This window comes from Acomys minous, assembly GCF_964271855.1.
Source record: "Acomys minous genome assembly, chromosome: 10".
Taxonomy (NCBI): Eukaryota; Metazoa; Chordata; class Mammalia; order Rodentia; family Muridae; genus Acomys; species Acomys minous.
Genome location: NC_140491.1, coordinates 6076267 through 6090346, shown reverse-complemented (window position 1 = coordinate 6090346; position 14080 = coordinate 6076267). Strand labels below are relative to the sequence as shown.

The 14080-nt window shown below is 48.2% G+C and overlaps 1 protein-coding gene across 8 annotated transcripts in view; it reads right to left on the bottom strand.

Moving 5' to 3' along the window:
* Positions 1-14080, bottom strand: part of RBM47 (RNA binding motif protein 47) — a 139328-nt gene that overhangs the window by 55581 nt on the left and 69667 nt on the right. Inside the window, exon 1 of one of the 8 annotated variants that reach the window (XM_084797595.1) lies at positions 9766-9852. The exons of the other annotated variants lie outside the window; for them this stretch is intronic. The gene's annotated coding sequence lies outside the window, so the exon portion shown is untranslated. Of the gene's footprint in view, positions 1-9765; positions 9853-14080 lie in introns of those variants that run through there. 8 annotated transcript variants of the gene reach the window in all.

Sequence of the window (14080 nt, the reverse complement as noted above, 5' to 3'; positions counted from 1 at the left end):
AGTCCAGGCTGTCCTGGACTCCAATTGTAGCTGGCCTCAAACTCACAGCCACCTGCCTGCTTCTGTCTCTCTGCGTGCTGGGATTAAAGGGGTGTGCCACCACACCTGGCCTTTTCTCATTTCTAAATGAGTGCGTGCATGTAAGGGTATTGTGCCTGCATGTATGTCTGTGGACCACTTTCCTGCCTAGTGTCCACAGAGGTCAAAAGTGGGTGTCAGGTACTCCAGACCTGGTTGTGAGCTGCCTTGTGGGTGCTGGGATAGAAACAGGGTCCTCTGCTCCTAACTCCTAACCATTTCCCGGCCCCTATTTTTTAGGTTTTTGACCCTCACTCTCTGCCTCATACACACTATCCACACACAGTACACATGTGCAAGACGGTAAGGCATAGAAAAAACAAAGTGTTCATCTGCAGCAGGAAGTAGTGCCTAAGTGCGAACTCAAAGGTCGTTTGTGGCAGTTTTCTTCCTTAAGTTGTAAGCCACACGGTTTCTTCAGTGAATTAGGCTGTTCATACTTCCTCCTGTTTCTCCCCTCTGGCTTTGTGATAAGGTCTTGGCAGAAATCAAATTGGGTTGGGCACGGTGGTGCAAGCCAGTGCTTGTGCAGCAGGGGTAGGCAGATTTCTGTAAATTGGAGGCTAGCTTCGTCTACAAAGTTCCAGGCCGACTTACTCCAAAGTAAGATTTGTCTCAAAACAATAAACAAACAAACAACCCCCCAAAACCCAAAACCAAAAAACCAACCAGCAAAACCTATAACAAATTAACAGGGTTCAATTGTTAAATGAATCATTTTGAAAATCTCTTCCACCCAAAATAGTGAGAGTCTTTTAACTGGTTCACATTCCACCCAAATTCCTCATATTCATCACAGTATTTTTTTTTAAAGATTGATTTGTTTTTTAAGTGTATGTGTGAGCGTCTGTCTGTATATATGTATGTATGTATGTATGTATGTATGTATGTATGTATGTATGCACGTATATCATGTGTGTCTCTTACCCAGAGGCCAGGCTGTCATTGGATCCCCCTGAAACAAAGAGTTGAGAGCCAGCCACCATGTGGGTGATGGGAATCAAACCTGGGTCCTTTGTAAGAACAGTCCGTGTTCTTTACCACTGATCTATCTCTCCAGGCCCATTGATTACAATTTTTTTTAACAACTTTTATATGACTCAGAAATAGATCATTTTTGAGTTGCATATCAAAATAGCAAATTCTTTACCAAAAATTGTGCTTAGGATTGAGCAATAAATGCATATTTTTAAGTGAAAATGGCAATAGCTAAGAATTATTTACGTTTTTGTGTTTCAGAATAAAATAAAGATTCCTGCCCCTTCCCTTTCCTCTCTTCCTCCTTTGTTTTCTTGAAACAGAGCCTCATTCTTACAGTAAAATCCTACTGCTTCAGTGCCCCAGTGCTAGGATTACAGGTGTGAGCACCACGCCAGACTCGGCAGTGCTGCACTGCCAGGTGTGGTGGCACGTCCTTTAATCCCAGCCCTTAGGAGGCAGAGGCAGGTGGATCTCTGTGAGTTCAAGGCTAGCCTGAGCTACACAGCGAGTCCCTATCTAAGAGGGGGAGGCGAGAAACAGATGCTCCAGTACCATTCATAAGCCTGAATCTCTGGATGTTTAATTTCTCTATTTAAAAACACGCTATGCAAATCAGCTTCCTACAATTAAAACAAATCTCTTTATTTTCCCTACTGTACAAACAATAGAGTGCTCGCCGGAGGAGGTGTAACCGGCACACCAGCTGAGAGAGCAGGCAGGAATGGATAGAGATTTCTCTAACTCACCAGGCCTGGAAAGCGGAAGGCCCAGAGGTGAATCAGGTCCCACATCCGGGTGTGTGTCCCTTCAACAGAAGCCACGCCCTGGGCCACTCCTTCGTTCAAATTCTTATGTAGAGCAAGAAAGTCCTTTATCATGCGAGAAGTAGGAGTCTAGTCAGGGGAGTGTGTCAGGGGAGTGTGTGCCTTCTTCATAAAGGGCTCTTGCTTTCTCAGACAAACTAGTGTCAAACAGCAGCAGGAAATGTACTCAAATCGCCACAATTTTCTTATTTAAAAAAGAAAACCTGATAGAGACCTAATCCTATAACCCCAACTCTTGAGGTGGGGGCCTAACGCAGGAGGATCATGAATTTGAAGCAATCCTGGGCTTCTATAAGTCGAGCTGCTGAGTTACAGAGTGAGCGAGACGGTATTAAACAATAAAGCCCAGGCAAGCAGGTGTTTCCTATGTCCTTACAGTAAAAAGTCATTTCTGGAAGAGCAGAATGGAATCTTTGTTTGGTTTCTTCCCGAGTTTGCATATGTGGCTGACACAGAGAAAGCACTCATTCAAACAATGGTTAATTTAAATGTTCGGGTTTCACAATCCTTACTGGGGGAAAAGTCACCCCGGGCCAATATTCAGTCTCTTGACTTCACCGTGAGGACTCCAGGTTCTTTCACGGGCATGAACTCCCTTCTAGGAATGCTGTTGGAAAGGAAGGTCAAGGGAAAACCGCAGGGCTCCAACAGTGTGCCACGCTCTGACACACCGAACGCTCCCACGGCAACGCCCCCTCAAAACCCACGCGAAGTTAAGTGTCAAACAGAAAAGGCCACTGTGCTAGGCAGGATGAAGGTCCCAGATGCTAACCAGCTCTTTATTATGAATCCCAGACCAGAGAAGCAGGAGGTCAGTCTTGGGGTGATGGTTTTTAAGACCCCACTGACATCCCTGGTATCTTTCTGGCTGCCCGAAAGCTTGGAAACCATTCTGAGCACTTGATTTCACTTCTGCTATTATCTCAAACAGGAAAGCAACAGCCTACAGAGCCAAACGAGGGACAGTTTGGATGCGTTTCTGCAATTTCCTTCCCAAGAATACTGAGGGTAAAAAGAGCTCCCGAGGAGTCAGGCATGGTGGCGCACACCTGCAGTCCCAGCTGTCCTGAGGCAGAAAGAAGTTGGAGGGTTGCCTCAAGTTCAAGGTCAGCCTCAGTTACGTCGAAAGTACTAGGCAGGCTAGCTGGGTCTACGGAGCTAGAACTTGTCTCAAAAATAACAAAACAAGGGGGCTGGAGAGATGACTCAATACTACATCTTTAAAACGGAACAAATCAAGGCCTGGGCAGACAGTTCAGTAAAATGCTGCTGACCTCACGTGAGGGCAACAGTTTGCCTCTGGAACCCACGTTAGAAGGTGGTAGTGGAGTAAGTTTGTAGTCTGCTGCTGGGGGGAAGCAGAGGCAGGGGGATCCCTGGGGGCTCACTGTCTGCCAGCCTAGCATTTTCATCAAGATGCTGTGGTGGTTTGAATTACAAATGACACCCATAGGTTGATGGTGGCCCCGTCTCAAGAAGGTTGTGAAACTTTAAAGAGGAAGTATGTCACTGGGGGTGGACTTCCAGGGTTGCCCCCCATCCCCTGACTTGTTTATGTGTGAGTGCTTTGCTTGAGTATGTATATATACCCATGAGGGTGCTGGTGTCTGCAGGCCAGAAGGGGGCGTTGGAAGTAGAGTTATAGACACTATGTGAGCTGCTATGTGGTGCAAAGCCCCCTGCAGGAACAAGTGCTCTTAAACTCATCAACCTGGTTTTATAGCCCCGCCCCACTTCCTGTTGCCTGCTTCTGCTTCCTGTGTGAGGATGAAATGTGAGCAGGCAGCTTCCGGCTTCTGCCATCATGCCCGCCTGTTGTCATGCCTTCTCCACCAAGACCTCCGTTCCGGCCTTTGTGTGTATAACTGTTTGTGGGCACGTGTGTGTGTGTGTGTGTGCGCGCATGCAGTAGCAGAGCAGAATGCTGGGTGTCCTTCTCACACAGGGTCATAAACATCACACATACACAAACCCCCCTCTGTCTCTCTCTCTTTCTCTGGAGTCAATTGACCAATTTCCTGCTCAAGGAGCTGCCTTTTCCAGGATTCTCCCCAAACGGGTCACCCATCCCTGGTGGTGAGTGGCTCCTCTCCTCTCATAGCCACCGACCCTGCTTTTCTTATAGTCCTGATAGTTAACAGCTAATTTCAAAACTGAATCTAACTCATGTCTATGTCTAGTCGTGAAGAAGATACCAATTCATCAAAAGGGCGTGCTGTGGATAAGTCAGGACTTATGAGAAGGGAAATGTTTAAGGCCTTCTAAATTGACCTCCATTGTAATGAAGAAGATAATGGGAAGACGAGGCTTTCAGACCTGTGGCAGGTGACATGGTGGATGGGAGTGCCCTCAGGTGACATGGTGGACAGGAGTGCCCTTAGGTGACATGGTGGACAGGAGTGCCCTCAGGTGACATGGTGGACAGGAGTGCCCTTAGGTGACATGGTGGACAGGAGTGCCCTCAGGTGACATGGTGGACAGGAGTGCCCTTAGGTGACATGGTGGACAGGAGTGCCCTCAGGTGACATGGTGGACAGGAGTGCCCTCAGGTGACATGGTGGACAGGAGTGCACTTAGAGGTGGAAGCAGGAAACCAACCAATCACCTGACCGCTCAGTGCCTTGCTTTCTCTTTCTGTATGAAGGGGTGAGTGGCCTGACCCCCTAGCTGGCAAAGTTGGGTGGGAACTGAGAATTGAACACATAAAGCATTTGGTGCAGTGTCTCCTACATGGCACCGTGTGTTCTGAGGGGGTGCTGTAGAGCAAAGGCATGCTGACACAGGTCACCACACACTGTGTAGGGGGCAGCAAGAAGACCTGGGCTCCGTGGAGGCAGATGTCAGCTCTTTTCTTAGGCAGATATGTGGTGAACTGGGTGTCTGTATTTCAACTTTCTTGTGCTAAAGACGGACATGTCTAACACCTCAAGACTACAACTAACAGTCAACATGGAAACCATTTGAGAAAATGATTTTTTTAAAGGTGCGTTGTTTTTAAATTGTGTTTATTTGTGTGTCTGGGGGGGCGGTATGTGCACCAGAGTTAAGTTGCCCGTAGAGGCCAGAAGAGGCTGTTGGATGCCCTGGAGTTGGTGGGGCCCCCGATGAGAGTGCTAGGAACCAAACCTGGGCCCTTAAAAAAAAAAAAAACACTGAGCTGTCTCTCCAGGTCAAGAAAGTTTTGTTTTGTTTTTTAACTGTACAACTACAAGATGCTGTTCCTGTGGTTGAGCATAAAGTTAAAGAGGATTTATTCAAGGCAAGTTGGTGGTTTTTGTTTGTTTGTTTTTTGAGACAAGGTTTCTCTGTGTTAACAGTCCTGGCTGTCCTGGACTCACTTTGTAGACCAGGCTGCCCTTGAACTCACAGAGATCTGCTTGCCTCAGCCTCCTGAGTGCTGGGATTAAAGGTGTGTACCACCATGTCCCGCTCAAGTTGATTAAAAAAAAAAAAGTATCTCCCTATGAAAGGGTCTCTACCAACAGTGAGAGGAGCAAAGCCCTGGCTGCAGAGAAAGGGGGCAGCCTTGCTCTTTCTAGGAGTGACTTGAAACATTCAAGCGAGGCACTGTCAGGGTGGTCTCATAGATGCCCCTGGGCATGACCTGGGCAGGCAGTAGTCCACGCAACCTCTCTGGCTTCACTGAGAAGATCACTCTGTCACTTAGGCCGCTTTAGATTAATGCAGATATTTAAAACAGAGTCCCTGTCTCTTGCAGCTAGAAATAAATTCTACGACAGCACACACTGTCTTTTGTTATTCTGAGAAAGGACCTTCTGGAAAAGTCTGGGAACTTTTTCCCAGAATGCACACTTCCCTGAACCCCTCCTCCCTGAGATGTACTCTTGAGCCTGAGCTTTCATTGCCTTTCGTGAACCAGCTCCTTGGATTAAACTTTAAAACACGGGACCTTTGACTCCCATGTGGACTTCATTCACTTAACTTTCCTATTATTATCCTTCGGGTAAGGAATACCAAAACTTGAACTTAGGGGAAAAATATTAAAGCTGCTGGATATAGGGTTTAGAATATATACCCAGCATATGAAAAAGTCCTAAGCAGGGCCTGCAGAGATGACACACCCCACAAAGAGCTGTCTTTGCAGTCAACCCTGATGACCTGAGATCCACTCCCTGGACCCATGCTGTGAAGGGAGTGAGCCGACTCCACACATATGCCGTGGTGTGTGCCTGCCCCCACCCCTGAAATGAATACAGTTTAAAAAAAAAACTTAAAAGAAAAAAATTATAAGCAAAATAAACAAACAAGAGCCCAGAAAGTCTTATCTTCAAAACAAACAAATTACAAAGGGAAAGAGGAAAGGGTTTGGCCCACACCGGCCTTCAGGACCTGCATATTCGGACTACTATGCAAAGGCTGGGTGTGCTGAGCTATAGTTCAGACGCTGAGCACATGGCAAACATGAAGGAAGCCCTGGATGCAACCACAAGCACTGAAGGGGTGGGGGGTGAGGGAGAGTGTTAGGAAATCGTGGTGGCAGAACCCCAACAGTCTTTTCCAGGACCAGATTGCTCTCTAGTGTGGCAAGCAATTTTCAAGTTGAGTTAGGCTCCACCGTGAAGTCCCGCAGTTTCTCAGACTGGGCTCCTCATATAAAACAGCGGTAGTTGTCCCTGAGGTGACTGCTTGGGTTAAATCAATGGCCTACGCAGAGCACTTGGCAAACACACTCCCTGGAACGGGCCCTCCTCCTGCCCTTTCAGGTGACAGCATTTCCATCCCAGCCTTTATGACGTCACCTAACTTTGAGGAGCTGGCACACAGGGATGGATTTCAGCTCACCCACTCCTATTTTCAACTCCTGAAATAATTTAAAATCGTGGTCTACACCTACAAAGCAAAACTTGGTAGCAAAGGAGAGCATACATTAGAGCTACACGGAACTCCATGGGCGGCCATCACAGATGTATGTGCCAAGTGAGTGAGGCCAGACACTGGAGCGTAGACTCCACCAGGCTCCACCTTCAAAGTTCAACCACGGCCAAAACTAAAGTATGGTGATAGATGATGGTTAATGCAGGGGGTATGGGTGGCAGGAGAGACTCCAAGAAGGAATGTATAAGAGGTGGAAAATGAAACCAGGCAAGGGGGCCAAGCACCTATAGTCTCAGAACTGGGGGGACCGAGGAAGGTTGTCACAAGTTCATAGCCAGCCTGTGTACGTACGCTGTGAGACCCTGCCTCAAGACAAAACAAAAAAGGAACGGAGAGATGAGAACACACACTCAGAATGGGCCTTTAATAAAGTGGATGGATGGATGGATGGATGGATGGATTGATGGATGCATGGGTCTGGTAAAGATGTATTATTCACTGGCGACCAGAAATGCTACTGAGAACCGGTATTAAGTGGCGAGAGTCGAGGGATGCTCTGATCCCCGGGTGTAACAACATGCCATTAGGATGCTGCCATGTTCCTGCAGCGGAATAATTGTGGGTTGTCCCCGAGTGCCCACAACGTTCTTGGCCACCTTCATGGTGTGTGGTATGGGTTCCATCTCATGGGGTGGGACTAAATAAAACCAAAATGTTGGTTTACTCATTCAGGTAAGCCCAGTACTTGGGAGGCTAAGGCAGAAGGATTGCTGGAGTTGGGAGTGAGCCTGGGCTGCATGGTAATTTCTGCACCAGCTGGAGGTTTGGTGATACCCTGTCTCTCAAAACAGATGGCTGGGTGTGGTGTCATACGCCTTTAATCCTGTCCTTTTGAAGACAGAGGCAGGTGGGTCTTTGTGAGATCCAGGCCAGCCTAATCTACATAGTAAGCCACAGGCCAGCCATAGCTATATGCAGTGAGATAACACTTCAAGAAGGAAAAGAGGTGCAGTCCCCAGCAGGGCGGCACACACCCACAACTCTACCATTCCAGAAGCTGAGGCAGGAGTTCAAGGTCAGCCTCAGCTACATAGTGAGACTGTGTCAAAAACAAAGGAGAGAATACTACCAATCTTTGGTAAAGAGGGCAGCTACACATAGCCAACTTGACATTAAAATCATTCTCACCCCATTTAATAGCAGCAAAATCTGTCACTCAACCAACTAGGATGAAAGGATAAGGGCCCCCAATGTGGTGTCAAACAATGCCTGGTGGGTGACCTTACTTCCACACATCTGAGGAATTGAAATCTAGAACAATTGAAAGGAAGGCATTTCTCCAGTGAGATAAAACAAAGGAAGACCTGGAAGTGTCTAGAACCAGTTCACGCTCAGGCCCTTGCCCAGAGCCTTTCTGTTCCCCTCTGACTAATATCACCCTTCTCCAGGGCACCTGGTGTGAGTGCACAGACCCCTCCAGTGGGCAAAGCCTCCATTTTGGATTTGCCCGGGCCCTCTGATGGCCTAGCTACACGTGTTGTGCAATCCGGGTGCACCTATGTGACAGGCCAGTTTTCATACTTGTTTAAAAAAAACAAAAACAAACAAACAAAAAACCCAACCACCACCACCACCACCCCACCTGAAACAGGGTTTCTCTGTGTAGCCTGGTTGTCCTAAAACTTCCTCTATAAACGAGGCTGGCTTCAAACTCAGAGATCCACCTGCCTTTGTTGGCATTAAAGGCAGGTGCCACCCTGCCCAGCTAGTCTCAAAATCTTAAGGGCATAGGAAAAGGTTAATTCACTTTTTGAAAATTATGTAACTTCTTAGCAGACAAGGCAGTTAAAGGACTGGCTACTCAGCTGCGTTCACTACTCCAACGACAGCGACATGCCATCCTTTCCTGGAACTGTGTCTATGGAACGCTACAAGTTGTCAGATGGAGTCCTACCTGCCCAAACACATGAGGCCAACCCGGAAGTTTCAGCTGAGAGTAAGTTTCCTCTAACTTTGAAACAGTCATCTCTCCCAAGCCCTTTCTACGGCAACCAGAAACTGTTCAAAAGAAGCCTTGCTTCATTCGGTCACCGTCAACTACTGACTCAGACGGCCTCATGGCAGGACCGACGGGGTTCTCAAGCGTGAATACCAACCTCACACTGACGTCTGCTACCACGAGGGCCAAAGACTCCATATGCTTCCCGAGTTATACTGTGACACCATCGCCCAAGAGCTGGCACCCACTTTTTGGAGCGCTACTTTTTCAGGATTTCCTATTTCCTGTTTGGACTCTAGCCTCTGCTATAGGTATCCGTGTCCCTCATAGTCACCACAACTGATTAAAAGCAAACCGTTCAGGTTCCCTCTTGATCACACGAGCTCAAATTTTCTAAAAACAAAACGGGGGGGGGGGGGGGGAGCCCACCACCTCTCAGTATACTTAGTATTCCCAAGACATATATTAACCCAGGAATCTCTCAAGACCATGGCCAGCAATGTAAAAAGGCTTTGAAATAGCTGTGCCTAAATGTGTAGATCTGCAGATAAAGGCACACTTCCACAGTGACCTTTAATTTGTACTTATCTTGTCTAAACCTAGGACAAGAGGGACGGGGCGTGGGGAGGAGAAAATTTTCAAGTATTTTCATGAAACCAGAGCCACCATTTAGCAAAAGCTTTCAATAGAATGAGTCACCGGGTACAAGGCACAAGGTGACACTTGGTTGGCCTCTCAGAGTCCCCGGCCTGGCTCCCTGCTAAAGTCCAAGCGCACAGCAGAGACTCAGGCCTCTCAGGCATCTCTCCATGACAGCCTCAGCCCTCTTGGTAAAACCGAAAACGCCGGAGGGTTACAAGTCTGCAGGAGCTCCCAGCCACCAGTAAACTAGAATTTACCAAGAAATTCCTTCCCCCACCCCCACCCCCAGCCCACCCCACGTATTCCCCCACTCACCATCCCCACCCCTGTAAGAGAAGGGGGGCCCGAGGCCTGTGCAATCCACAGTTTTAAATATTAATAAATACCAAAGTATGAAACCAGTACCTGCCAAACACCTGGTGCTCTCTTTCCCTCGCTCGCCCTCGCCTCCTACGCTCTGGCAACGGAATGCCCTTCAAAACCATGGCTCAGTGCTTTTGGTAAATGTTTTACGAGACACTGAACAGCCTTTCGTCCCACCCTCAGAGCAAACACCATTGAGAGAACACAATATAATGGCAGCAAAGCTATCCTGCGATGCACAATAATGTCAACGAACAGCAAGCAAGTTTCCACACTTCCCCCGTAAGGAGGGGGGCACAACCCCAAATGTGAAGAGTGCGGAGTTGGCAGGCAAAGCTTCTAGGAAGAGAACCTGACGCTAAGGGGCCTTACAGGTTTTTCCGTTTTGTTTTGAAGGTGGCACTACGATCACCCTGTCCTAATCCCCAAGCAAGTCTTAACTTGTCAAACCGAAAAGGTGTCTAAATTAAGAGTTAATAAAGGGGCGAATTCCCCGGCACACCTGCAGACACAGCAGTTAATTCTAGCTATGGTGGAAGTGGTACCTGGAAAAGGCCATCTTCCGCAGTAGCAAAAAGAGCGCTCCCCGTTTTTCCATGGCCCAAAAGTTAGTCACAGTTAAACAGCAGCTTTGCTCTGAACCAGAAGTTTGGCATTCCTTTCAGGTTAACAATTATAACTGAAGGACAACAGAAACTCGCTGGTACTGAGCCATCAGTACCCACAGCGGGTCAGGTGCTTCTTAGACCCAGGGTTAACCAAACAGAGGAGGGACTGAGGGTCCTTGGGCTGCCCGGTCCAGGGAACCTCTGTCCCAAGCTCCTGCGGGCAACTCGCACGTACCTGCTCCTGGCGCTCTGAACTGGACGGTGGGAAAGGATGGTTATTTCGCTGCCTACAAGCCTAGAAGCAGAGCAAACTCGTCTAGAGACGCAAGTTTGCTTTGGCAGACAGGTTAGGGAAGGAAAAAAAGAGCCCCCCCCCACCCTTTTACCGCCCCACCCCCCCAGTCTCTAAGAGTACTCAGGATTCTGTACTTCCTACAAGCAGCGCTGTAGAAGTTGAACGCAGGTCTGGCCGCCTGGCTTTTCTACACTCTGGCTGTGTGACTTTGGGCTACTATCTCTACCTTTCTGAGACTGTTTCTTGATGTATATCAAACAAACAAACAAACATCCAGAGACAAGGAAGATATCTGACAGTTCTCCAACCAGGCAGCTCTTTGGGTCTTCAGACAAAGGTTTGCAGCGCTGTGGCAACTGTCCCCTCACACCTTATGGTTAGGAACCCCATCTTATTTCCCATTTCTTCCTGCTGCTGCAGAGGCTTCAGTCCAGCAGTAAGTTTCCCTTCTCTGGGGTTGGAATCTACTAATCTGTTCTGGGTGGGTTTCACAAATGACCCTTTATCGGCCTACTCAGGGGCGTGGCCACAGGGCGGGCCAGCCCCGGGGCGGTCGTCTCCTCTGGCTTACACAACAGTTCTGTGCACACTGCCCTCTTACACGGCTAGCTAACCAGTCCTGCACAACCACTCCAGCCCGGCCTCCCTGCTGGCTCTCTCCTCCTACCCTGCTATCCTAAGCACACTGTACTGTGTTGCAGAACACAGATTCTCCAGCCCAGGCAGGAATTGAACTTGTGATCTCTCTGCCACAGTCAGCTTCTGTCTCTGTGTCTCTGTCTCTGTCTCTCTCTGTCTCTCCTCCTGATCAGCCTTCTCATCTGTCTATTCCTCACTCTGGGCTGTAAGCCTCAGTTTCCCAGTTTCTTTTGTCCCGTGAGACCCTTCTCTTGGACACTCATTCTTTGGGCACCCCAACAACATCAAACCTGCAAAGGGTCAAACCTCAGTGGGGCAACGTTTTTCCCAGAGGCCTTTCCTACATACTCCTCTCTGGGGCACCCCATTCCACTCTGGTGTTCATGGATTCTAGTGCACTGTGTACCACTGCACCCCTGGGATAGAGCCAGTCCTTGGCCTGACTGTGTGGGAATCTACTTGAAATTTTGGGGGTTGTTTGTTTGTTTTGGGTTTTGTTGTTGTTTCAGGGTTTTTTTTTTAGGCAGGGTTTCTCTGTGTAGCCCTGGCTGTCCTGGGCTCACTTTGTAGACCAGGCTAACCTCAAACTCAGAGATCCTCCTGAGTGCTAGAATTAAAGGCATGTACCACCATGTTGGACTTCTCTTTTGTTTTGCTTTATATAGAGCCTCAGTCTGTAGCTCACACTGGCCTAGAGCTCAGCTCTATGGACAGCCCAGATGAACTGAAATCCTCGGGGGTCCTCCTCCCCCAGCCTCTCAAGTGCTGTGGTTGCACTCTGTTATCTTTGAATGTGGAAATGTCTAAACACAAAGCAATACGTCGTTGGTTAAATTCTAGTACAGAAAAGGGCCACACTTGGCAAGAAGAATGCAATTGATTTTCATGCACTTATTATAAAAACATTAGTGTCAAAAGTAGATTGTGAAGAAATGACAGCAACTGAAGGAGCATCAAGACCAAGCACCAAGCCAGGTTCAAGAGGCTGGGATAGGAGGATCCTTGTCAAGTTTGAGACTAGCCCCAGCATGGAGATCTTGTCTTAAAGACCACAAGGCAAACATCCAAAGCTAGGAACAGTGGCTAATGCCTGTCAGCACCCAGGAAGCCGAAGCAGCACTGACAGGACCTAAAACCAGACTGAGCCACATCTCATGACTCTGTCTCATAGACACAAAGTCTAAACAGGGGCGTCCTTTTTACGGGTGTTTTCCCTGCCATACGTTACAGGCACCATGTGTGTGCAGTGCCTGAGATGGCCAGAGAGGGCAGCAGATCCCCAGAACTGGAATTACAGATGATGATGATGATGATGATGATGATGATGATGATGATGATGATAAGCAGTCATGTGGGTGTTGGGAGTCAAATCTGGGTCCTGTAGGAAAGCAAGTGCTCTTAACCACTGAGCTGCTTCTGCAGCCTCTAAAAGGGTTTGTTTTGTTTTGTTTTGTTTTAAGACACAGTCTTATGCTGGAGAGATGGCTCAGGAGGTAAAGGTGCTTGCCATGAAACCTGACCTCGGTTTATTCCCCAGGGCTCCAACAGTGAAAAGGGAGAGAGTTGTTCTTATGTCCACATATGTGCTGTGGTGTGTGGATGCAAACACATACACACACACACACACACACACACACCAATCAACAAACAAACGTATAACGATAACCACCATGCTATTTTAAAAAGACGTAATATTGCTGTATAGCGCTCACCACTCTTGTGTCACAGCACCCGAGTGCTGGGATTTGCCCTCGGGACCAGCTCCAGGTGGCTGTTTATTAGCTGTCTACAATTCCAGGCACTCGATTGGGTGAGCTCTCACTTAGTTCAGACTTACAGGAAGACAGGCAGAGAGGCAGAGCTGTGCTGACAGCAGAGTTCAGAGTTCCCAGTCCCAATCTGAGCCCTTTGCTCTTGTCTGAGGTCCACCCGCACCCCACCCACGCTGTGGCCTACCCCCACTGCAGCGTGCCTACTGCTGACCTGGAGACCCACCCTCTCTATTTCTGGTCCCTCTGTGTTCAGAACCCACTGGAGCCTGCTCTTCACTGCTTGCTTTTGCTTCCCCCAACCCCTGACACCTTTCTTACTCATCTGAAAAAAATCACCTGTACTATCCAAAACCTATTGAAAAGCTGTGATGGCAGAGGGGTCCTCTTCACCATGAAACCCAACCACCAATTACTACAGACGCCCCCTTTCCTGCTCTCCACACTGCACCCTGTGTTTACAAACTGGATATTGAAGCACTGTAGGCTGGCTGTGGAGAGAGCCACATTCTACCTAGCACTTGGCACACTATGATTTAAACATGCTGCCTCGTGCTGGTCACAGACTGCCTTCTGCCCAGTACTTGTTTTATTGTCTGGTTGGCTTTTGGCTTTGGTTTGTTGAGGGTAGGATCCCACTCTGTAGCCCTAGCTAGCCGTATACGTCCCGCCCTCCTGTGCTAAACCCGCATTGCTAATGATTCCAGGTTTTTTTCTATGGTCCTCAGTACACCAGTATGCTGGGGCACTTTGGGTTATTAGGTTTTTGGGGGTTTGTTTTTTTTTTTTTTTTTTTGAGACATGGCCTCGATATATAGACCAGGCTGGCCTTGAACTCTCAGAGGCCCTCATGCCTCTGCCTCTGAAGAGCCCTCCCTGGAAATGTCAACTACAGAGTTCTGAAGGACAGAATGCTCCATATTGAGAAATTGCCATTCACTTCCAAAACGCCTGTGCACTTTGGTGGCCCAGCTCTGCCCTGGACCCTGTGACCCTGTGACCCTCAGGTATATTTAGCCTGTAGAATGCTTTCAGATTTGTTTTGT